The 25,700-nt window shown below is 41.7% G+C and overlaps 1 protein-coding gene across 2 annotated transcripts in view; it reads left to right on the top strand.

The window, feature by feature from the left end:
- Positions 1-25,700, top strand: part of GRIN2A (glutamate ionotropic receptor NMDA type subunit 2A) — a 408,795-nt gene that overhangs the window by 295,099 nt on the left and 87,996 nt on the right. The gene's annotated exons all lie outside the window — the stretch shown is intronic.

Below are 25,700 nucleotides of genomic sequence, written 5' to 3'. Positions count from 1 at the left end.
CTACTTTAACATTTTGAGATTAGCTTCACTTTGAGGATCAAATGGAGGTCCTGGTGACCCCAGAGGAGAGCAAGATACAGGATGTGGTGCAGGAGACATAATGTAGTTAATTGGAATGGGGAGAAAATATATACAAGCAGAAGCATTGACTTTGTGGAGACAATGATAGATGCCTAGAAGAGAATGATGAAGAAGTAGTTTAGGAAAATCCTGCCAGATTCAACAGCTTTAGCATATACATTCCTTTCAGAACACACAAATTCACTAAAGTAGATGACATTCTGGAGAATAAGAGAAGTCTCAATATATTTCAAAGGATTGAAAGAATGCAAAATGCATTCTTTGACCACAACAGTATTAAAATAAAAATTAGTAACAAAAACATATCTAGAAAATCCAGAACTGACAAAAGCATGTTAAAATCTCTCCAACTACTATAGTGCAGGAAGATATCACATTTTCATATCCATTAGGGTATTCTTTATAAATTGAGGAGCATTTAGGTAGGACACATAAATATTACTTATTGAAATCTCTTCATGTTGAGTGTTTCCCTTGACAAATATGTAGTGTCCATTCTTGTCTTTCCTTATATTTGTTGGTTTAAATTCTATTGTTTCTGCAGATAAAATTGCAGCCTCTGATTTTTTCTGATTTCCTTTTGCCTATATTAAGATGTTCATCCCTGAGTCCTTTTTTATCTTTTGAGGTAAGATGAGTCTCTTGTAGGCAACACATACCTGTTGTTTTTGTGTCCAGTCAACCAACCTGTGCCTCTTTAGAGGACAATTTAAGCCATTCACATTAATTGAGAGAATTGATAAATATGGTAGAAAATCCCTAAATGTTTGGGAAATTACAGCATATTTCTAAATAATATACAGATCAAAAAAGAAGTCAGAAAGACAGAAAATATTTTGAATAGAATGATAATGAAAGTGTAACATTTCAAAATTTGAAGAATAAAATTGAAGGCTTACTAAGAGGGAAATTCATAGCTTTATTTTAAAAAAAGGGAAAGTATAAATTCAATGGTTTAAGCTTTTAAATTAAGAAGTTAGAAAGAGTAACAAAGTAAACCCAAATGAAGTAGAAGGGAAAAAAAAAAAGATAAATATAAGAGTAAAAATCAACAAAGTAGAAACAAGCTATAGAAAAAAATCAACAAAGCCAAAAGCTAGTTCTTGGAAATGATTAGTTAAATTCATAATTCCTAGCAATAATTATCACACAAAAGTGAGAAAACACAAATAACTAATATTAAAAATGAAGAGAGAATAACATCACAGACATTATAGATCCTATAGGCATTAAAATGATAAAAAAAGAATATTGTAAAAAATTTATACCAACAAATTAAACAATATATATTAAATGGGTAAATTCCTTGAAGAAACACAATTTTCCAAAGCTGATACAAGAAAAAATTGACAATCTGTATAGCTCAATGTTTGACAAAACATTGAGAGTACACCTAAAAACATACTCAATTAAAAATAGGCAAAACAAAACAAACTCCTGGCCAAGATGGCTTCATTGTATATTCTATCAGATATTTAAAAGAGAAATAACACCAATCTACACAAAGTTTTTCAATATATTACAAATCATAATTCAACAATACATCTTTAAAAAGTGGAAATTATCTTAAGAAAGCAAGATTGGTTTAACATTAAAAAGCTAAATCAATGCGATTTACCATATTAACAGAATAATGGAGAAAATTATATGCTCATCTCAGTAGGTGCAGAAAAAGTATTTGACAAAATCCAGTACCTATTGATGATAAAGAATGTAGAGTCTGCAACCTGAGAAAGGATATCTATGAAAACTCTATAACTGCTATCTTTTTTAATGATGATATAATGAAAACAGACTTACAAATGTAATTCAAGTGATTTTTGATGAATGATTGCAACAACATGAAAAAAGAAAGTCCTTTCAATAAATAGGATTAGATCAACGGGATATCCACACAGGGAAAAAATTAAACCTCGACAAACCTACACAAAAAATTACTTGAAATAAATTGCAGGCTTAAACATAAAAGCTAAAACTATTACATAAATTTCTAGAAGAAAATATAGGAGAATGTTTTTGTTATGTGGGAGAGCCCTACATTTCTTAAACAGAATGCAAAAAATATTAAGCCAATAGTAGAAATTATAAACTTTACTCCATTAAAATTAAAAATTTTTGCTCATGTAAACACATTATTATAATAGAAAGTGAAAAAGGCAAAATACATTGGGAGAGAAATTAATGATCTATATATATTACGGTACATAGAACTTATAACTTCCTACATATCAATAACAGAGAGAGAAAAAACCATAAGTAGGAAATTGACTTGTGATAAACCCTTCACAAAATTATTAATCAGATGGCCAACACATACATGAAAACATGCTTAACATCATTGGCCATCAGAGACATGCAAATTAAACCCCCAATAAAATATCTTATGTCCATAACAATATAAAAACATCAATAATACAAAGTGCTGGTGAGGATGTGGGGGCAACCAAATCTCTTATCCCACTGCTGGTGGGATATAAAATTCAACTGTGGAAAACCATATGGTAGTTTTGTATAAGATTAATCATATACAAAACTTGTGATCCAGTGATTTCACCCCTATTGATCCCAAAGAAATGTAAACATATAATTGCCAAAGTAATATTTGTACAGGAGAACGTTCATCACAATCTTATTCATAATACCAAAACATTAGAAACAGCTTAAATGTCCATCAACAATGAAATGGATAACTAAGTTATGGTATATTCATAAAATATGAACATGAATGCTGCTCATTAATAAACAGGAATGAACTACTAATATGAACAATGTGGTTGGATTTCAAAACACTTAAGATTATACTGTGTGATTCCCTTTACATCAAGTTCAGTAAGAGGCAAAACTCGCCTCTGGGGCTGGACACCAGAATGGTGGTTTCTTCTGTGGGGGAGACAATTGTCGGGAAATGGTTGCGGGAAGTTTTATAGAGCGATGGCAATGTTTCCTACTCCAAGCTCTTGTCGAAATGCCTCAAACCATGATACAGGATCTACTTATTTTATTCATTTCATTGTACTCAATCAAAAAAAGAAATCCTTCAAATTGAAATACCCAATGCAATTAACTGATGATTTTGGCTAAGTCTTCATATTTAATCCTAGATGTGAATACTAGTTATAGCAACAATAGCCATTGTTTATTGACCATCTATTTTTCCTGTAGGGGACCGACCAAAGCCCTTCATGCTTTGTTTATTCATTTATTCATTCAACAGATATCTATCTGTTCAGTGCCTACTGTGCACCCAGCACTGTTCTTAATGCTTGGAATTTACAGTGAACAAGGAAGGAAGAAAATAATGTCTATATACCAGCAACTCAGATTCTAGTGTGTATGGGAGAGATGGAGTAGGCTGGGATTTTATATACTTCTGTTATGACTGAAGGGAGTGTCAGCTTCGAGGTACGGACTAGGTAACTGTCCCCAGTTTATACCTCCTGTTGTCTCTGATCCATCCTGTGCCCCCCACCAAACAGTGGTTCACAACTCTGTTGAATGTATGGGTTACTTTACACATCTGGGACTTTGAACGTGGTCTTTCTTTTCTCTTACAACTGCAAGGGCAAAACTTAAGTCATATTTTTTCTCATGACTGATAGGAGAAGTAGAGGATTTGGACTTTTCTGCTCTATTGAGTTTCAACCTTTTAATGTTGCACAATCTGAGGATCACTTTCAAAGCTGTAACACCTTTCTCCTTGGTTGAATTTAACCAGTCTTGGGTCAGACTTGGCTCATTCCTCTGAATTTCACCTGCTGCCTTTGGATCTGGCTCATGCAGAGAACTGGTTTACCAGGAGCCACTGCAGCACAGGCAATAGCACTGAATACCAGGAGGCTGTTCTGGATATACTCCATTTCCAGATACAGAAAATGCCTTTTAATATTTTGTGGTTCTTTCTTCAAATTCCTGTTGAAATACAGTGATTTCCCATAAAAGGCAGCTTGGGGAATTGCTGCTGAATTGGGCTTAGAATGCACAAATGCTTCCTGTAGCTCTTCTATTCTCTTGGCACTCAGGGGACTCAGCGCTTCAGAAATAACTCCTTGTGCTTCTGTCTCGAAGAAAGAGGAAGCCAGTGGAGCAGGTAAATACCAGTCATGTTATCCTCGGAGCTGCCCCCCAGCACTACATGCGGGCACGGCAGGTCAGCAGAGGGCAAGGACTGCTGAGGGAGCTGTTATTCTGGGATACAGAGACGATTTCTTTTCATCTCCGAGGTCACCCAGTGGCATCACTGGAAGCAACAGCGTGTAATGAGGGTGTCTTGGAAAACATGACAAGTCCTTAGAGGGGTACTCACTTTTTGCTGAGCCTTTGCATACGGCTGGCGTGGGTGATACCGGCGCCAGGCACTGTGCCCTCTTGGGTGCTACAGACACAGAATTCGGAGCTGAGCAGGCTTTCCTGTGCAAATTAGAAACTCCAAGCCTTTGTCTCTCTCTTTCATTTCATTGCTTTTGTTCTGCCTTGGAGTCTGATGGGTCCAAGGCTTTTCAGAGATGCTCAAAAACAATATCCTGGATACAAACCAATTAGCAGTCGAGGCCAGCACAACCAGTGTTTCCTCTGTCCCCACTCTATGGCCAGCTGCTGCAAGGTTGCAGAGGAAGCCATCCCTCTCCTGCAGCTCATAACCAAGTCAACCCTGGCTGCAAACCCATGTATGTTCTGTTGGCCACATCCACAGGGCATAGGGGAGAGAGGGTTGAACTTGTTTCGGTCACTTACGGGAGGTATTTATGAAGGTGGGGACATTAGAGCTGGGCTTTGAGTGATAAATTGGATTTTTCCAGGCTGAACTACTTTTTTACTATTAAAAACTACATGAAATTAAAAAAAATGCTTTAAGGATAACTCTACTTACCATTTTAGGGTTTCAATAGTTTTAAAATGAAAATATTTATGTGTATATGCACACACCTATATAAACAAAGATTAGCTTTTTAATTTGCTTTTTAAATTAACAAACAAAAATTGCACATAATTATGGTACAAAACATCATGTTTTGATATAAGTGTGTACTATGGAAAAGCTAAATTAAGCTAATTGAGATATAGCAGGCTTGCTTTAAAAGGGCTACATATCAAGAGAGAGAAATTGATTTTTTCTTTTTCTTTTTTTTGAGACAGAGTCTCACTCTGTCACCCTGGGTATAGGGCCATGGTGCCATAGCTCTCAGCAACCTCAAACTCCTGGGTTCAAGTGATTGTCTTGCCTCAGCCTCCTGAGTAGCTGGGACTATAGGCACCTGCCATAAAGCCCAGCTAGTTTTTCTCTTTTTTAGTCGAGGTAGAGTCTCACTCTTGCTCAGACTTATCTCAGACTCCTGAGCTTAAGCAATTCACCCGCCTCAGTCTCCCAAAGTGCTAGGATTACAGACACGAGCCACCACCTTCTGTGAGAAATTGACTTAAAGAAAGATGCTTGAAGTTTTGATTTCAAATATAAATAGGACAAAAACATACATATAAAAGTAAAGCAAGCATTTCATTCCCTAAGAAGGCCTAGTTAAAGATGATCGTGATATTTTGGAAGACGTGAGGGAAACTCCTTGGTTGCAGGTGCTTTCTGCACAGAGGTCTGGCCGAATCTCGCCCTGGAGCCGAGCACTGCTATCTCTTGACCTCTGGACTTGCCTGCAGGATGCCCCACATGGGTGATCCACAGACACCCAGCATTATCTTGCTCAAAGCCAACTTCACCATCTCCCTCCTACAAATATGCTTGTTCTCACTTCTTATGCCCCCAGCACCCCAGAAGACTCCACATTCTGTTGTCATCTGCCTTTCTTCAGCTCCTGGACATTCCTATCCCTTCAAACATTTTCCCTGCTTTGCCAAGGACACGCCCTCCATGGATGCCGTATCTGGATAACCCAAAGTGAGGTGATCCTTTCCATCTCCTTTCTACAGACCCGTGTGCTCACTCTTAAGATGTTAGCAGCTTGTTTGCTCACCGTTTACTCACATGCCCATTTTCCCTTGGACTAGGAGCCCCACTGGGGGACACCTTTCCTTCCATCTGTGTTCCTGCAGCTCTACGTCAGGGTCAGGTCCAGTGAATGCATCTGTTGGTCATGATGACTTCAGCCACCATTTATTAAGAGCCACTCTTACCAAGACCCAAGCTGCTGTCTTTACATTCATGTTCTCCATTAGCTGTTTCAATAACTCATCTGAAGTAGGTATTCCTAGCTCTGTCTCAGAGATGGAAATGCAGGTTCAGAAAGGCTAGTGACCTGCGGTAAGTCTCCTAGCTCGGGTGTGAAGGAGGAAGGATGTGAACATAGGTCTGCCTGGACCCACGGACTGTGCTGCTTATTACTACATCATTTGGAATGACTTGTAGTGGGAAAGGGTATTTAAGAGGAAAAACCAAGAGAGCTCCTCCTTTCTTTTTCTTGCTGGTAATAGTAACTTCCACCTCAACCCTGCTAATGGGAACTTGGGGTATAAGCATTTATCACATTTCATAGGCCTTGTATTTTGTGGTCTATAGCAGTGCCATCTTCCAGTTGGATTCATTTAGGAAGGGGATGCAGCAAAGAAGATGCCAGTTATAGATGCTGAGATGATAAAGGAGATTTAGAAAAGCTAAGATTGCTCTCTTGAGTCTGTGGTTCTGACGGTGCCCTAGCAATGCATTATCACATCTAGTGAGGCGCGGTGATGCGTGGGGAGCTATTGTAATTATAGTTTGCTGTGGCTCCCTCCTTCCAAAATTATATTTTAACTCCCCCTCCTTGCCATCTCTTTCCCATCCCTATCACCACGTTGAACCTGGAAGGGCTCCGTGAGTCCCAAGAACTAAAGGGAACACACAGGTCGTTAGTGTATCTTTGCGTCTCTGTGTGTGTGTTTGTGACAGAGAGAAAGAGAGACCAGCAGTTTGCAAAAACACTCATTCACCCAAAGGATTGAAGTATTGTGCAAATATTGCACTTGATTTCTGCACATACATTTCAATAAACATTACGTAAAAGAAATCCTGGAGGGAAATTGTCGTTGCGAGGACGACAGTAAATGACATAGAATGACTGTGTGGATTGCTAAACTGGAGGAATGTTGTTTACACATCCTATAGGCAGGCGGAAACATAGCATGGCCCACTTTCCTTAGAAAGACAACAGCGACCCACAGGAGAAGCCGTGAATTCTGACGCTGACTAGCGCTGAAAGCAGACAGTGTTTTTGGTTTTGTTTTTCCTTTATATCTCTGGGATTCAATAGCAGAAGCTCAATAAATGTTGGCAGAAGGGGTGGGAGAACGAATGGGAAGACTTCTTTGGATTTCGTCAAATGAGAAAAATTTTTTTCATGTGGTCATTTTACAAGTGTTGTTCCTTGGCCCACCATTATCAGAATCACCTTGAGAAGGGATAAAAAGGTCTGAGCCCCACCTCAACTCTATGGAATAATTTCCAACTCTCAATCTCTGCAGTTTTTATAAGCTCCTCTACCGATTCCCATGCCCATTAAAGATGTAAAACTACTGCTTTAGGGCACAGACTTACTCTTTGTAACCCTGAAATGGTTTTATCTAGGTCATCCTGTTACCAAGTCTCCTTGCTTCTTGGATTTTATGCCTCCTTTTCCTTTGGAATGCTCTGCTTAGGACGGACTGTAGAGGGAAAAGAAGAGAAGGGAATTGAAGTCTTTTTGTACCTTGAATAATCCCTGGCAAATCAGAGAGTAACGAGGCCAAATGAAATGTTGCTTATGGATGCAGTTCAGTTCCTGTAACCTGGTCTGCCCTCAGTAAATATTACATGATTAAGTGTTTTTTTCCTATACCTTTCCCCATCAACAGAGATATAGGCTGTCCCAGAGGTCTTCCATAAAGTCGCCATACATAGGGGAAGGCGTAGCTAGATGTACTTTTATTTAGAAGACATTCATTCATTATAAAATTTTACAAAGAGGTGGTCAACATGTACAGAATGTTCTGTAAATATTCTATAAATTTTTGTGATGAATGTTTTGTAAACAAAGGTACATTTAGCTATAATTTCCCATTTTCCCTACGTATAGCAACTTTATGGGTCACTTTTGGAACCCTCTGTATTTATTCACATATTTATTTGATCTAATAAAGATTCCTGAGTCCCTACTATGTGCAACTCATAGTTGAAAGTTGCAAAACAGACGAGACTTCAAGAGACTTATAGTCCGGACAGCATGAGGTGTGTCATAAGGATGTTCTGATTAGACTCCAGGGCAGTATTTTCAACTGGTGTGCCAGCAAAAAAATTGAAAAATCATTAATTAAATTATTTTTGAAAGAAGTTCAAAACACAAGTATATTCTTATTTTTATTCTTATTTTTTGATCAACGTAATTTCAGTGTGCTACGGAAATTTAACTGTAGGTTGAATGTATTATGAGATAAAAACTGTTGAAAAACACTGTTCTAGGGTATTTAAAGAAGAGATATGTTATGTGTAAGCAAAAGGATCAAGGGCATTGATAAAGAGAACTTTTCATTTGAACAAGGTCGCAGAGTTGGGTTTCTGAGTATGTGTGGAAAGGCCATTCCGTGTAGGGGGGAAACTTTGAATCCAAGTCCAGAGGCACAAGAGCTCAAGGCCTGTTGGGAGAAGAGTTCAGTGTTTGAAATGTGACTAGTTGTTGTGAACCAGCATGGGAAGCGGAGCAAACCAGAGTGGAACTGGTGGGGAATGAGGAAAATACAGCATAAGAGAAGACATAGAAATTAAGGATGGGATCAGGAGGGCTGACTGAGCTGATGGCTGCAGCCAGCACCAAAGCACAAAATCAGCTTTATTTTATAGTATCTGTACAGGGTCCTCCACAGGGAAGTAGCATAAATAAAAGACATAGTTTTGGTCTTATAATATGATTGGGAACTGTAAATGACTGGAGTAGAGACAAATCATCTTGTTGATGGTTTCTACTCAACTTCATTAGCATATGACAAGAAGTAAGAAGGGAGAAGTCATGAGGATCTCTGTGTAGTTAACATACAAAGGAAGAACTATGTGACTTAGTGGTTTCTACTTAACGTTGTTAGCATATGACCGGGAGAAAGAAGGGAGAGATCTCAAGGATCTTTGCATAGTTGTCTAGACAAAGAAAGGGCTACGTGACTTCTGGCAGAGGGAGCATGAAGAAAGGAACATGGCTGTTTTGGAAACAGAGGAGAAGCAGTTGGGGGTTCATTCTCTGAATGTTCCCCAGGCTGTGAGGGCCCTGCCAGTCTCATAGCCCACCCTCCACAACTAGTGCAGTGGGCAGGATTTTAATGCTGGTCCCAGTGAGATTCATCCTTCTTACAAGGCTTTCCCTGGAGTATGCGATTATGATGGCTGATCCCTCCTATGGTTGTGTTAGATCAGCCAGCAAAAGGGATTTTTCAGTTGACTTTGAGTTACTCAAAAGGTAGATTATCAGGGTGAGCCTCGCCTCACTATATTACCTCTTTAAGAGTAGAAAATTCTCTGCAGCTAGTAGCAGGAGAGACATTCAAAGCACGAGAAAAGTTAGCCCAAACTCTAGATTTAAGGATGGAGGCAGGCCTGTGACAGGAGTACAAGGGCCTTTGGGCACTGAGAGCTGTCCCTGGCTGATAGCCAGCAAGTAAGCAAAGACCTCACACCTATGGCCTCAAGGATCTGAGCTTGGAAATGGATTTTCCCCAGATTTTCCAACTATGAACCCAGCCTGGGTGATGGCTTGGTTTGGCCTTGTGTTGTCCTAAGCAGGGAACTAACTGAGCCCACTTGGACACCTGACCTATAGAACTGTGAGATCATAAAAGGCTATTTTTTTAAGTGGCTGTGTAATTTATTACACAATAGCAGAATGCTAGTATAACTTGTTTGAGGGGAAATTATGGGCATAAAGGATTATGCTGGAAATTGAATTATAAATGATGACAATTTAAGGGCACCACTGAAGAGTCTGAGATGAAAAAACAACATAAAGTAATAATACTAAGCATGAATATTCATTTCGATTTATGACGTGCCGTGTACGATGCTAAGCACACATTTACTTCTCACACCAGCGGCATGATACACATGCCACTGTTGCTCTCTTTGAACCTGCCCAGAATGAGACCCAAAGAAATGCAGTGACTCACTCAGAGTCACAGAGCTGGTAAGATGCAAAGCCAAGGTATTGACTCCAACAGGCTACACTCTTTCTTTTTAAGTTTGATCTATTTTTTTCTTTATTTCAGACTATTACAAGTATACACCTGACCTGAACTCTTAAATATGAAGCATATTGCTTCCTTAAAAAGTCAGACAATGGCAATTGACATGAATCTTTGGGAAATTTTCAAAGGGGCTATTTATGTGCCTTGAGGATTGAAAGCATGAGAAACCACAGTGGCAGGAGCATCTCAGAGAAATCTCAGCAACAGAATTGAAAGTCCAAGACATCAACAGCACTGATTCTCTGAGCGGATGTGTGACAGGGAGGAATCAGATGATCAGATTTTTTCTAATTTTTAGGTGTGGGTCTGTAGTTAGGTTATTTTCAGAACAGTTATTTCTAGAAGGACTTTGTCATGCCTGCAAGTGACACTGCTCATCTTTCTTTCTTCCCGTCTCCCACTGTCCCTTCTTCTCTCCTTCTTTATTCCCCCCCCCCACCAAATTCACACTTAAAGTCAAGCACCCTTTTGTAAAATGGGTTAAGTAACATCACCAACCTCAGCTGAATCCGTATAGAATTTAATTTGTTTCCTTATATAATGATCGTTAAGTTTCTCAAATGATATGAGCCAGAGAGGAAAAGAAAGTTGAGCCATTACGGAAGATTTAAAATTATCGTCTGACTTCCCTAAAGTCACGCATAGTGACTATTTTAAATACCCACACAGTACAATATGTTAGGTCACAGTGGGAGAATATAGTAGGTCTCTAACAATGAACACGTTCAAGTGAAAGAAGTGATGCCGTCTCCTTCTGTGCCCCTGCACATATGTGTCTGTCTTGCTCTGGCTTTTTTGTTATTGTGGCTGCAGTTGTAAAATCAACCCAACTCCAAAAAGAATAGCAGTTGAACCAGCTCCCTCCTGCAAGGCAACATCCTGCTGAAAGTTTCTTGGTTTTGGAAGTTAAAAAAAAATGCAGCTCATAGAAAAGACACCTCCATGGGAACATGCATTAATAGGGACGTTAATGATAAAGGTGATTGATGATGACAATGATGATGATAGATGGTGGTGGTGGTGGTAATGCTCTTGATGGATGGGACAGTCAGGAAGGCAGCGGCTACCATGAGTCAAGCTCCCGTTGTATGCCAGACACCATGCAGAGCGTTCAATATATTATCTCATTTAAGTCTGCATTTTTGCGTATCTAAAACAGAGATAATAATAGTACCTACCTCACAGGGCTGGTTAGGACACTTACACAGGATAATATATCAAGTACTCAGAACACTGACTGGCACACAGAGGATGAGCAATAAATACCAGTTCCAATTATCATTATTTCTACCCTTATGTAATAGGAGAGAAATTGGAGGCTGTATGAGTGGAATGACTTGCCCAAGGTCATGCAGAGGACAAAGGGACAATTTGATCTCAAGCAATATCATAATAGAGCCAGAGTCCACCATTATGCCATATGGAGTATTCATCTCTACCCCACTCACAAACCCAGTGTGTTAAGGAAGCTATCTGAGGGCGATGGGGCTGTGATTAAGCCGACAGATGGTATAAATGTAAGGGAAAAGCTGCACCCTTGAGAGTGTGCCATTGCCATCAATTATGAAAATGAGTGAATAGATTATTTAAATGACCTCCGATGAGTAAATTATTCAAGGAGCCTCTCAGTCAGAAGTATTTCTAGAAACTCCTGAATAGACAGGAAAAACCATTTCGATTTTCTGATAGGGTCATCAACTCATCGGTGATGCAGAGGAAAGTGCAAAGTCCCGAGCCTCTCAGACAGACAGAGAGAGAGAGGGGAGGAAGAGGACCCTGGGAAGTTAGGGAAAGTTCTCCCTCCATCTCTTCCCCGGAAGGATAGTTTCTTTCAGAACCCGGAGTGCCACTGGGGTCTGTGCATGTGTGTTGGGGTTAATGAAGCAGCGTCCAGTGTCAACTGGGGACAGTAAAGCTTTATCTGCCTGGCATATTGGGGCCCAAAGGGAGCTTTCATGTAGGGAAAAGCTAAATATTTTAAAAATTAATTTGAAAGCAAGTAGAATAAGGGATAGACTTTAGTGACTCTCTGAATAAAATTGAAATAAATAGGAGGCATTTCTTGAGCCTCTGGTCTGTGCCAAACCTTACAATATGGGCTTTCACATTTATTATTTCATTGTGGCCACATGATGACTCAGTGACAGGGGTATAGGTGGTTTTCTCTAATTCTACGTTTGAGGAGTGCAGACTTGGAGTTGTTCAGTCACATTTTTTATCAACAGCTAAGAGAGAATTCAAATTCAGGTCTGCAAGTCTCCAGTCTGATGTTCATTCCACTACTCTGCACAATTTCTGGGATGAATAATGGACATTTTCAGATAGGAGCTGGGGATTCTTATGGATAGTGCCGGCCTTGGGAGTTAAGTGGAGGGGAGGCATGACAATGCCCAGCCCTTGCTGTGGGCTTGGCTCTTACTCTTTAGGTAAAGTAACTGTAAACTATGCCTGTCTGATGGGATTGAGCTACTTGTGCACCCGTTAGTTCACCCGTCCACCTGGTCATCCAATGATCAGTCATCTAAAAAGCCATCCAGTCATCTATCAACCTATCTGACCACAATGCATCCACCCAGATGTCACCTGTTCACTCCCGAGCACACCCACTCACCCACTAGCAGTCTGTTTGCCAAGTCCTCACTGATTACCTGCTCTGTGCAGGCCTGTGGAAGGTAGAGGTGGGGCAGAGATGACAGACACAACGTCCCTGTGAGTTCAGAGAACTCACAGGCCAGTGGGAGAGACAGAGAATTGAGCTGTCAGTCACGGCGTCATGAGATGAGTGTTAACGGTAAAGGTGCACCGAGGACACTCAGGACACCTGCCTCAGCCTGGATGACAGGAGGTGAAGAGACGAAACTTTCTGAAAGTGCTCCGGTAGGTGGGACTCAAGTCCTGAAGGTTGAAGAAGAGCTATCTGAAGGGTAAGGGTCATCTGAACCCTGCTGTTAACTGGACCACAGACACTGAGAGCCTGTCCTGTGTTTCTTCATCTCTCAGCTCTCAGCTCTCATCTTCATCTGGACAGCAGCAGCTGGGCTCTCCCCACTCCAACCACCCCTGCCGGACCTCAGTGGTTTGTTGTCTGGACCTGCTCTCTGTTCCCTTAGCATCGTCTCCGTCCGTTTCTCTTACGTGCGTTTCCCCATCTGCCTGACCATAGTGCAGACAGGCATGACATTTGTCCCTGAGAAAAGAGACAGAACAGGGAGGCTCTCCAGCTTGGCAATCTGTGCCTGGCTCCACGTGCTGTGTCCTGCTGCCTCCAAGGCCACAGTCTGGTTTTCTCCCTGTGTCATCGGCAGTGGGGGGTGCCCTTTCTTACTACCGTATTTTTCTGGGCCCTGGGGCCTGGTTCAGACCAGGAAGAGAAGCAGAGATAGAAAAGGATTGAATATTCCTGATGATCGTTCCTAAGCTGTGGAAGATTTAGTATGCTTTCTAGACTCTAAAGACATTATTAACAATAATAATCATTGTTATTATTATGGCCTAGGAGTTCTGTATGCATTACTTTGATTCCCACTCCATTCCCTTTTTCTGGGACAGAGAATGCTTTGTTGTCCAGGACAGACCACAGTGGTGTCATCAGAGCTCACAGCAACCTCCAACTCCTGGGCTCACGCAATCCTCCTGCCTCAACCTCCCAAGTGGCTGTGACTACAGGTGCACACTGCCGTGTCCAACTAATTTTTCCATTTTTTTATCCTGCTTTTTTGTTCAGGCTGGTCTCAAATGCCTGGCCTCAAGTGACCCTCTCCTCAGCTTCCCAAATACTAGGGTTAGAGGCTTGAGCCACCACACCAGGCCAACTTTAATTGCTTTTTAGCAGACATTCCAGATGATTATTTTCACCCTCTTCTACCCTCCAGTTACGTATGAAGAAACAGGCTCTGGGCAGATTGGTAACTTGCCCAAATTTACAGAGCAATTAAGTGACAAAGTCTAGATTCCAGTGCAAGTCTGTCTACTTGGATAGTCCACTTTTTCTACCAACCATGTAGTAGGGATAGGGGTTGTTTGCATATTGGTAGTAAAGGTTGTTAGTGCTTTAATTATGAAAACTCATGTTGGGAGTCCCCCCCTCCAATTCCTACATGGTAGACATGCTCCCAGTGTTTGCAAGAAGGACTATTAGGGGTACAAGATTCCCCGCTGAACTGTGTGTCTCTTCCTGAGCTCAGCTCAGAGCATCCCACTGTGCTGTATGCAAATCTGCCCCCTAATCAGCCTCTTGCATCTCTGTGCAAAACCAATCAGCATTCCTGTGCAAATCTGAAGATGCAAATCAGTCCCCACCCTGCAGTAAACTGCTCTTTCATCCTTATTACTCACCATATGGTTTGTTATCTAGCCATTGTCTTTTGACAATGTGTTTTAAAGCTCATCACAATCATGTCTATCGTGCTCTTAGAATCTATATTCCTTCCATTTGAGTTATAATTCTCTGAATTAGATAGACTAAGTGGACCTGTTTGACACCAAGAGAGTAGAGGCTGAACCATTGTGATTTCTCTCAGAGTGGAAAAGCACTCCGTTGGAAATTCTATCGGGAAAAAGAGTCCAAAGCTGGGTAAAGACAAGAGAATCTACTCTTATTCCCTTGACAGGAGCTGTAGAATGAGTTGTAGAAGCTGATGACCTCTCAGTTATGTTGTGTTTAACCCTAAAGAGGAAACAAATGGTCCGTGTTGGAAGAATGCTGATTCTTGGTCTTGATTTCCACTGTTCTGGCCTCCCTGAGGGTGGTTGGATTATAGCTGATACCATATTTTTTTCTTTCCACGCACAATTAAAATGTGTTTGAAGAAAATAGGACAAGCAGATCTGAGGAAGGAAAGGATGGCAAGAATTAGTTCTGGGTATCAGATCCTGACAACCGCGCTGTATACAGGAAAAGCAGAAAAGTTTACCTCCTTTTAACAGGTAAGGAGCCTGAGATTCAGAGAAGAGAAGAGATGTGTTCAAGCTTCTCCTGCAAGCACTGCACACATCTCATTCCACTTAAAGGACTGAAATTGGTAACTTCAATTAACATAGCAAGATCTGAGTCTCATTACCAAAAGACACCCGAGGCTTTGCATTCAGAAATTGTCATCTCATTGAAAATGGATGAGGATTCAAAAATAGGAATGGGACATCCAAGTTGTGATGTAAACCAACAGGAACAGAAACTGGAGACAGGAATGTGTGTGATCAGGAACCCTAAATCCCAAATCAGTGTCAGGAGATAGGTGACGTGTCCATGTGACAATGAGATTAACATCATGGTCAGTAAAAATGGGCTGCTGCCCCAGTCCCAGCGGTCAGTGAGCCTGGGATGTGTTAGCAGCGGAACTGTTTTGGATAGAGTGTCTTTGGTCAACACTTCCAGGGCTGAGCTTGGCCCCAGGCATCACTTAGTTCTGAAAGCCTAAAAAGCTGTCATTTTTTTGTATTTCTCAGATAATCTGTGGTCCCATCAATAAAATGGAGCAAACAATAATACTGACCCCCTAGGGTTTTCATGAAGATATTAAGGCCACCATTTGCTAAATTCTTCATAAAGAACCTTAAATGCATGGTGTCTCCTAATTCACACAAAACATTGTGATATTAGTACTATTATTATCCCCATTTCAAAAACGAGAAAACTAAGAAACAGAGAACTAATTTCCAATGATCCAAGCATATTTTGAACCCTCATCTGTGCCGTGTTGTAGGAGGTAGAGGATTCAAGTGGGAAACACGTGCAGTTTGCTTTTCCTATATAATTCCTTGTGGTGAAAACAAAATGCCTAGCAGTTTTCAAGCTCTGATGCCATGGCGGGCCCCGAGCCAAGCACTTTCTGCACATCACGTCATGTGTTTACCACAACCCTACGTGGCAGACTTTATAATTAGTTTTATTTCACAAATGAGAAAAGTGAGGACCAGAGAGGTGAATGAATCGGCACATGGTCACCCAGCTGCTCCATAGCTTATGGGGGGGTCGTATATATGTCAAGCATCCAGCCTAGGGCCTGGGAAAGAGCAGAAAGACCTTAATAAATGTGAAGTATCGTGCAGGCCAAGTGCAATGCAATCTAGACTTTTAAATGGCAACTATTAAGGTTGTTTTGCTTTGATTTTGCATTTTGAATGCCTGTCACAGAAGCTTTCTGACAGCGTGGAGGAGTTGGAAGACAGACAGCCTCCCGGATGGTCATCCCTTTGCTCTCTCTCTGAGTCCCACACTAGGGGATAAATATTGCAACACACACAGCTACTCGACTGCTAGTCCAGGAGATAGAAAGTTGTTTCTAATCCTTTCACATCTTTGCTGTAAATCATGAGACTGCACGGCATGTGTAGAGGTGAAGGAGTGGTTAAATTGACTCAGAGTTGGGGGTGGGGTGCCAGGTGGCTGTGACAGGTGGACAAAGTGAGGGCAGGAAAATAGTGGCTCTGGCAAGAAAACTCTTGATATGATGATAAAGAGCTCTAAGTTGGAATGGGGAAGAGGTGGAGGCATGGATGAGCAGATTGAAGGGGAGAAGATAGAGAGGACCAAATGACTTGGGAGAAGAGAAATGAGAATTGTCCTTCAATTCGAATGTTACTTGAATGAGCAGAAGCTTACTACCCAAAAAAGTTTTGGCAATATTTCCTACACCTTTATGTGACTCTGCCATGATGGCCACATAAAATGAGGGAATAGGCAGTAACTTGTAACCCATACAAGGCGATGTAACCTCTGGAGCTTTTCTATTATTATCCACATAATGACACACAGCTTTTTTGGCCAGGATGCTTCTTCCAATGTATCTATTATCTGAACTTTTTGTTTTCCTATTTCTTTTCATGTTTTTCCAATACAGCTTCTGACCCAGTTGAACACTAGCAAGTATGCACACAAGGTCCCACTTTTTAGCATAAGGATCTAAGAAAGTTTGGCGTACATTTTTAGTCATGAAATTGATGGTATGCATTCAATTGTGCAGAACCTCAAACTGGCAAATGGAATTAAAAATAATTGCCAAGGCTTTGGATTTATTGGTAGAGCTAAAATAACACCAGGCTGCTTTTGGCAGGGTTCTCTACTCTGTGCAGTGAATTTTATTAATAACCAATATCAGTCCTATCCAAATTAGACAGGAGTAAGGGAAAAGCATATTTGTCTCCCCTTAGAGGGAAAAAGGAAAATACGTATTTCCAAAGTGTCATTTTAGTATATAAGCCGGGGGCCTAGAATTCTGAAAAAATCAATGCCTTGCTCTTGCCTGCCCTGGAGTTACAGCCAAGTCCCACATCCAACCTTATGAGGGCCTGCATGCAAGAGGTGACCAGGATCCTCGACTGAACAACCACTGTGGGCCACATGTCCTTCTGCTGGTCAACATATGAGTTAGTGCAGTCCCTCCAAAGTCCCCGTGTAGGACAAAGCACCTAATAGTGGTTGTGCAGTGAATATAGCAGATGGTATAATAAATACTTCACAGTCATTATTTCATTTAGTTCTTCACAGTAACCATATGATATGGTTACTGCTATTCTGCCCACATTACAGATGAGGACACATGTCTAAGAACTAAAGTCAGCCAAGGTCAAACAGCTGGCAAGCAGAAGAGCTGTGAATTCAGGCTCAGGTTCAGCTGAGTCCAATATATGCACGATGTTCAGTGCCTATTACCAGAAGAGAACAATTAAAGTTGATCGTTGACTGCCAGAAGATGATAGTGGTCATATTGGTACATTAATTTATCAACTTGTTCATTTAATACAAGCACCTATGAATTTCTTATGCAAGCAGCCCTGGGCCAGTTAAGAAGTGCATGAAGGCAAACAGAACACAGGCCCAGTGAGCCTTTTCACTTGGACAGATGACAGTGTGGATACTTGTAATACTTAAGGAGGTCAGCAAAGAGTGGCCCCCTGCCCAGTCTTGTGGGATCACAGGCTGTCTCCCAGAAGAGCTGTCCTCTAGGTCGAGTTCTGAAGAACAAATGGGAGGGCGCCAGGCAGGGAGTGGGAAGGGGTGAGGAGCATGTGTTGAAACCTGGCACGGAGAGAGGAGCTCAATGTACTCAGAAGCCTGTGATTAGTTCTATGTGATCCACGAGTCTATGTGGGCAGGGCTGGAACCGAGAGCTGGGTGTCAGGAATGAGGTTGCCGTGAATGCAGAGAGAGGCCTGGGGCGGGACCAGGTCATTCAGACTGTGGTCAGGCATTTTCACTTTATTCCACCTGTAGCCTTTTCTATGAAAAGGCTTCAAGGACGAGAGTGGGAGAGTGGGATGATCAGATATGCAGAGATACTTCCAGCTGCCTCTTGGGGGATGGGCTGAAGGGAAAACCTACCTAAAGCAGGGAGGGTGGCTAAGATGCTGTGGCATAAACCAGTTTGGAGGTGCAGGGCCAGGCTAGGAGGGTGGTTGTGAGTTAGAAAATACATGAAAGCTACTCAATAGATTATAGGTCTTGGTGATTGATCTAAGAGACATGGGAGTAGTGAGATAGAGAGAAATTGAGGAATGTTTTCAGGATTGGGATTTCAAGAACTCATATGTGGCAGATGGGAGAGAGAGAGTATTTTTTTATGATTGAAATTAAGAAGATGAATTCTTCTCTATGCCTAATGAGTTTGAGGTTTCTCAGAGGCAGGATAGAAGATCAGGTGAAAGACAGAAGATCAGAAGCTGTGAACACAGAGATGGTAACTGGACATGACAGAACAAAAGAGGCCTGGGTATGAATTTCTGGGGGCAAGAGGGAGAGGAAAGACATGTAAGACATGTTCAGGGGAAAAGAAGCTTGTATTTTGCCAGCACAGGATCAACCAAAGAGGTGAAAAACACTGGGTAGGGACTGTATCGTGACAGTCTGTGCACGAAGACTCAAGGAAGAAGGGAGTTGCTCCCAGTGTCAGATCCAGTGGGGGCTTCTGTGAAATGTACCTGTTGGGTTTAGTGCAGATCATGGGACTCTTAGTAAGGCCAGTTTTAGAGGAGAGGTGAATGCAGAAGAGGATGTGTCTAGAGCATAGATAATGGGATCCGTGTTGGGCTAGAGGAGTGATGCCTCCCTCATTATTGAAAGAGGGGAGACAGAAGACGGGTGTGCAGAGGCAGGTGAGTTTGTGGGTGATGTGGGTTGTCTATAGAATCTGAAATAAGACAGATTCATCAACTGGGAGTGAGGATGGAGCTGGCAGCCTTGCTGTCTGGTGGGCAGGTGTGAAGGTTTGAAATAGTTTCTAGGGAATGGGAGAGATGCAATTAAGAAGAGAGAGAAAAGATTTTTAGCCAGAGAGGGAGTCCTTAAATTTGAAGTGACATTCATCTGTGTGGTTCTGTGATGTTCCCCACCTGTATTTGGTGCACAGGTGAGGAAGTGGTTGGAGTGACTCAGAGTTGAGGGTGGTAGTGCCAGGTGGGTGTGACAGGAAGACAAAGTGGGGGCAGGAAAATTGTGGGTCTGTTGATGTGATGGATGAAGAGGTCTAGGTTGGAACAGGAACAGGGTGGAGGTGTGGATGAGTAGACTGATCAGGAGAAAATAGAAGGGGCCAGGGCCAGGGGCCAAAATGAAGTTGGAAAAAGACATGCGAATAGGCCAGTGAGAGCTGCAGACTGTCTGAATTTGCAATCATTCAAATCAAGTAGTTCTAAATGAATTTCCCCTATGGAAATGGATGGCTAAAGTGGACTGGGGTGATCAATAGACGGGAGATCAGAAAACTGACCTCTGATTTTATCCACATATGCTGACAAGTACGAATGAATTTATGAGAGAAATGACATCAATTATTTGCAAATAGGACAATTCCAGAATATGTGGGGAGTGATAAATATCAGCCATATGTGGATGAAATCATCAATTTTATCCCCCAGGCTGAGTCAAGTCATTCAGGGACCCCGAGGCCAATTACCACTTTGAACTCAAATGCCAACAAATTCCAGTGTACACATGATGACTTCAGCCCAACGTCCAAGGGCCACTGTAATCTTTTCCCCACATATCCCTTTATTCCTCTTTCTGTCCTTTTCCGTTTGGATATTGTGTGGTGGTTTAAACAACTTCCTGATTCGTGCTCAGCTTGTAAGCTTTTGTCTCTACAAGCCCCTTCTCTCTATTCTGATTTTCCAGAATGTTCCATCCAGTCTCCTTTGTAGACTCCACAACTCCCCTACATCAGTGGTCCCCAGCCTTTCTTGCACCAGGGACTGGTTTCATGGAAGACAGTTTTTCCACAGATGGGGTGGGGGGATGGGGCAGGAGGTGGAGCTCAGGTGGTGACACTGTGCAGCCCATTTCCTAACCGGCCATGGACAGGTACTGATCTGTGGCTGGGGCTTGGGGGCCATGGCCCTAGAGTCTCACTCCTTTCGTAATTTCTTCCTTCTCTCATCAGACTTACTTTCTTACTTCTGATGTCCTCTGCATTTATTTTACCTTTACCCTCATTTTTGGTTTTATTATTTACTGAATTCCAAGGACATTGTATTTTCTCTTACTGGTAAGTGAGTCCTTTACAGACAAGTACTTCAGAGCAGGATAGGCAGATAGGCAAACTTTTTTTAAGAGACAGGGTCTTGCTCTGTCACCCAGACTAGACTGCAGTGGCATGATCATAGCTCACTATAACCGCAAATGATTTCATCCACATATGGCTTTTTTTGCAGTTTCTGGCCAGGGCTGGGTTTGAACCTGCCACCTCTAGCATATGGAGCCAGTGCCCTACTCTTTTGAGCCACAGGTGCTGCCCTCAACGTTTTCATTTTTTATAATAAAGTTTCCATGGAGTAAGCGGTGGAGTCAGACCTATATTTATGTTCAGCCTTACAGTTTTCAGGCTGGTAAAACTAAATTGATCATCCCAGCAAATGAGGGGCCCTTTCTCTGCTCACCCCAGGATCTGAGCATGCCTCTCCTGACTGCTTTCTAATTCTGACTGGCAACTCTGTCCAGGGAACCAGAGCTGCTAAATACCATTCAGGTAAATACTCCCCCAAAGAACTATTTACTCTGCCAAATTGCAAATGGCATTTCATTTATCTTACAGTTGGAAGCTAGGCTGATCTTTGAAATTTACCCAGAAAAAGTACCTTAGAAGGTCAAAAGAAAACCTTTACCATATTTCTAAATTTTCTTTGTGACGGTGTTAAAAATAATAATAGTCATCACTGATATTGTAATAGAAGACTGACCTTAGGTCAACTTCTCCAATACTGTGTGCCAAACCTCCCCCGCTCCAATTCCAGTTTCTGTGATTGTCCTAATTTCCTTCTCGTCTCCTCCTGAACAGCTTTTGCAGACCTACGTGTATTCTGGTTTTCTTCTTCAGCTCCTTAGGGAGTTCAACTGAGTTTCTGTTTGGGTTTCAACAATAGCAGATGCAGCAGGGTAAACAGAATTGTGTGGTCTTGGCTGACAGGATCTCAAACACGACATGATGTGAAAGGAAGATGGGATCCTCCCTCCTAAGGCCCCTTATGTAATGGATGGAGCTTACCACAGAGGCAAAGATGTCTAATCAGCTGTTAGAGACTTAATTACATTCCTCTTGGTTGAAATCCCCACATTATCTAATTGTCACACGGTTCACATTTGAACAGTTGATTCCCCCCTCCCCACCCCCCAAACCCGGATCTATTATTCTAATCGCCTTTTGGATGTCCCTGTTGGTAGCAGTGGAATGCAACCTCAAATCTGCAAAGTAGGGCTCACTGCAGCTCTGCTGCTCAGAGGCGTTTTCCACGCTAAAATTCAAGGTCCTTAGAAAAAGCAATTCATAGGCAAGCTGAGAAAATAAAACTGTCATGCAGAAAAGCAAATCACAAGACCACCTCTGACTGCTCTACTCCCATCTCCTTCCTGTACATTACAGGAGAAGGATACTTTGTCCTTTCCCAAAGAGAAAGGATGGAAGCCAGAACCCAGGTGTTCTAGCTCCCAGCATATCACACTGTTCACTGTAAGGTGCTAGTTACTCTCTTCCCAATTGATCCATGGAATGTTCCTCAACAAGGTAAACTGTTCATGTTTGTCTTAGTATTTCACAAAGCAAAGAGAGGACAACTTTGGGAATATCAAGCAGTTAGACTGGTCTCAGGCCCTGGAGTCCAAGACTATTGGGGCTCAGATTTCAGGTCTTGTCACTCACTGTATGATCTTCAGCAAGTCGCTTACGTTCCTTGTTTCCAAATCTATAAAATGAGGATAACAAATGCCATTTCTTGTTACAGGATGGTGAAGAAGAAATGAAAAAATGCCTGTTGGCACGATCACAGTGCCTCAACAAATGCCAGTGGTTATATTTGTAAATTATTTAATAATTATTAGCACAGCCCATGGAGGGCCAGATGATAGAGAATTACACAATGAAAGACTCCCCAAAGCATGTTCAAAAAATTAATTAGTGATTATGAAAGAGCTCCTTCTTATTTTTGCTGATTTTTCATGTCTCTGATGTTATAGCTTTCCAACGTGGAACCAAAGAAGAGAAAGAAAACACCATTAACTGTTTAGCTAATTACCAGAACTCATCACTTTTAAGAGCACACAAAGAATTAAAAGTAACCCAAAGAAATAGGACTTTGATCCATCTCCGGGGATCTGAGAACAGAGAAACTCTGGGGGGACTGAAAATTATAAATGAACTCCTGACAAAAATGACAGATCATTGTTCCACAGATTTTCACTTTTAAATTTGAGGTAGAACCAGCATGGAACTCTCTCCTGTTGGCTGAGTCTCAAGAGGAGAAGGGAAGCAAATGGGCGGGTTGTTCGTGGAAATAACAAAGAATGAAACACCAGTCCATGAATTACCCGATCAGGCCTGGGTTCTAAGGCAGGTGATGCTGTTATCTGTAAAGATATTAGATTAGCCTATTATTATAGGAGAAAAACCTGCTCCAGTGTGAACTGTGTAACAATTAGGCAATTCTGAAATTTCAACTGAGAGGAATTTAATTAAGCCTCTAATAGCTGATTAAACTCATTTAGACCTGCTGGCAATTGCCACTGGTTACATAAGTAACCTAAGAAGAAAGAGTCCATCCTTTTCTTTTGCTGTATTTCATCTGGGCTCTAGCCATAGTCGTGATTCTTCTGGTGCTTCTCTAAATGGGGTCCTCAGACCACCCAGAGCAGAATGACCTGGGAAGATGGTTGAAAAGTCAGGTTTCTAGACCAAATCCCAAATCCACTGATTCTAACTCTGCAGAGATCCAGGATTCTGCATTCTTAATCATCTTCCAAGGAGAGGTTCTTACGCTAATGTTCCTTAATCCCTCCCCTCCCCTTGATCATTGCATTTAAAACAGTAAATTCAAAGGAAGCAGACACTTTACCTCAATATTTAAAAAGAAATTCTTGATTTCACTCTGCCAATGGAGACTGCATTGAAGACGGGGTAGATTTAACTCCCACCTGCTTCTCAGCAAATTTTTAATAGAAGCTTCCGGTGTATCCCAGGCAGGAGAAAAAACGAGTTCTAAGGTGGCATTTGGTTTTATTATACTCACTGTCTCAGACAAACTGTGGATCAGGTGTTGGTTAAAAAAAAAAAATCACTGAACTCAATTGCAAAGTACTCCAGATAGGGCATATTTCAACTTAATATCAAGCCATAGCAGGGGCTCAGGTATCTCTGCTATAGTTTCCAGATCAATCAAGTTCAGATCTGCTTTTGGTTTGAAGCAGCAATCTAAAACACAAAATTACTTAAGTGTAAACCTGCTGTCTATTTGTGCCTCAGCTATGCATACAGAGGCCCAGAGGTGATGCTAATCGATGTTGCTACTTAATGCAAAATATGGACATTAAATCATTTCCAGTTTCCTTCATGGCCATTTATCTCATGTACTTCTCTTCAGGTGGAGAGAAATCAGCCTCCTGTTTGCTTTGTTTTTCCTCCTTTCTTCCTTAACTTTATCTTCCTGAAGAGCTAATTACTCATATTTTCTCCAGCTTGGGAGTAAATCACTGCTTATTATCTGGAGTGAAATATTCTCTGATGGTTTACACTCGTGAAGTGTTTGTTTTAAAGCCTCTTTCCCCCGTGGTTATGAAATCATCTAGTGAGCTAACCCAGGCCCGGCTGGCTGGAGCCCGGGCAGCATGAACTTTGCTTCCACTGTCGGGTTTAATAAATTTCCTTTCTGATTTTTAATTTTGCATTTACTGTTGTCTTGTCTCCAAGGAAGGAGCTGAGTAAACATACAACTTTCCTCTTTTAACTTTGAATTCTGAGTAAAAATTGATGGTATGCTGCAGTCAGAATTGAGTTCAGTTTGATACTTATCAAAGTGGGCTGTTGGTAAACACTGTATTACATTCGATGTGGGTCTCCGGGTTGGGGAAGACTGGCCAGTCAAGATGTTCTGCAGAACTGTGACTTAACTCAACCTGGGTGCTCATCTCCCACCCCATACAATCCATCTCTCAGTTCTGTTGATCCCTGTGAGGTCTTGTGAGTTTGCTCTGGTCTTACTACTGGGGTGCCTTGTCATTCAGATGCATCCAGCTGCCTCCTGTCCATCACTCTGCCTTCAGCACCTTCAGCCACAAACCCTTCCGTTGCACTGCATAGGGAAAAGTATTCTAACACACTTCTTTTAATCAAAGGGATGATAACATTACTTAATTAGAAAAGGTTAAAAACCTTCACACTTCAGTTATCCAGAGAATGAAGGTAAAACCCCTTAACAAGACCCACCCCAACTCTCCTGGTTTGGCTCATATTTGGAAGTCACTTCTTTTGATTCCCTTCCAGAGTAGGAAGCTCTCTTCTTCCGTATCATCTTGTGCATTACCCTCAGAACATCGTTCATCTCACTTTATTGATAGTAAGTGGACATCTTCTGTCCAGCCAGACTGGAAAGTCAGAAACTCTGAAGATAGGAATAGTCCCTTTCTCCTCCTGCAGGGCCCCATACCGCATAAAGCTCAGAACGTGTGTGCGTGTGTGTGTGTGTGTATGTGTGTGTTGACTTCATGAATGAATATGTGAGGGAGGAAGAAGGATATTCTAGAGACACAGAAAATGCAAAAATGAATTCCAGATGGAGAATGAGTCTCCATGGGCGAACTGGCATTTGAGCTAGACCTGAAAGCAGTGGGTAGGATTTCAGTAGAGGGAGATGTTAAGGAAAAAAATTCCAGGGAGAAGAAATCCTATAAGGGAGGTGAGGCAGGGAAGTGGGTATTGCTCAGGGTGCTTTGTTGAAAGTGTATGCATCGTTGTACCTTAGTGTGGGGTGTGTGTCTGTGTGTGCATGAGCATATATGTAGAGGTGTGAGTGTGGCGTTAGGTATGTGTACATGTGTGGTTGTGCATGTGGCTATGAGTGGCTGTATATGTATGATGTGAGTCTGAGTAGGTGTGTGTGTACGTAGGTGTGTGTTTATGTAAAGGCTTATGTATAGATATGTAGGTATTTGATATTTGTAGACATATGTGTGTAGTTGTGTG

The sequence above is a fragment of the Otolemur garnettii genome, unplaced genomic scaffold (genome assembly GCF_000181295.1).
Source record: "Otolemur garnettii isolate 467f Iridium unplaced genomic scaffold, OtoGar3 scaffold00232, whole genome shotgun sequence".
In the NCBI taxonomy this organism is placed as follows: Eukaryota; Metazoa; Chordata; class Mammalia; order Primates; family Galagidae; genus Otolemur; species Otolemur garnettii.
This window is presented reverse-complemented; position numbering and strand designations above follow the sequence as displayed.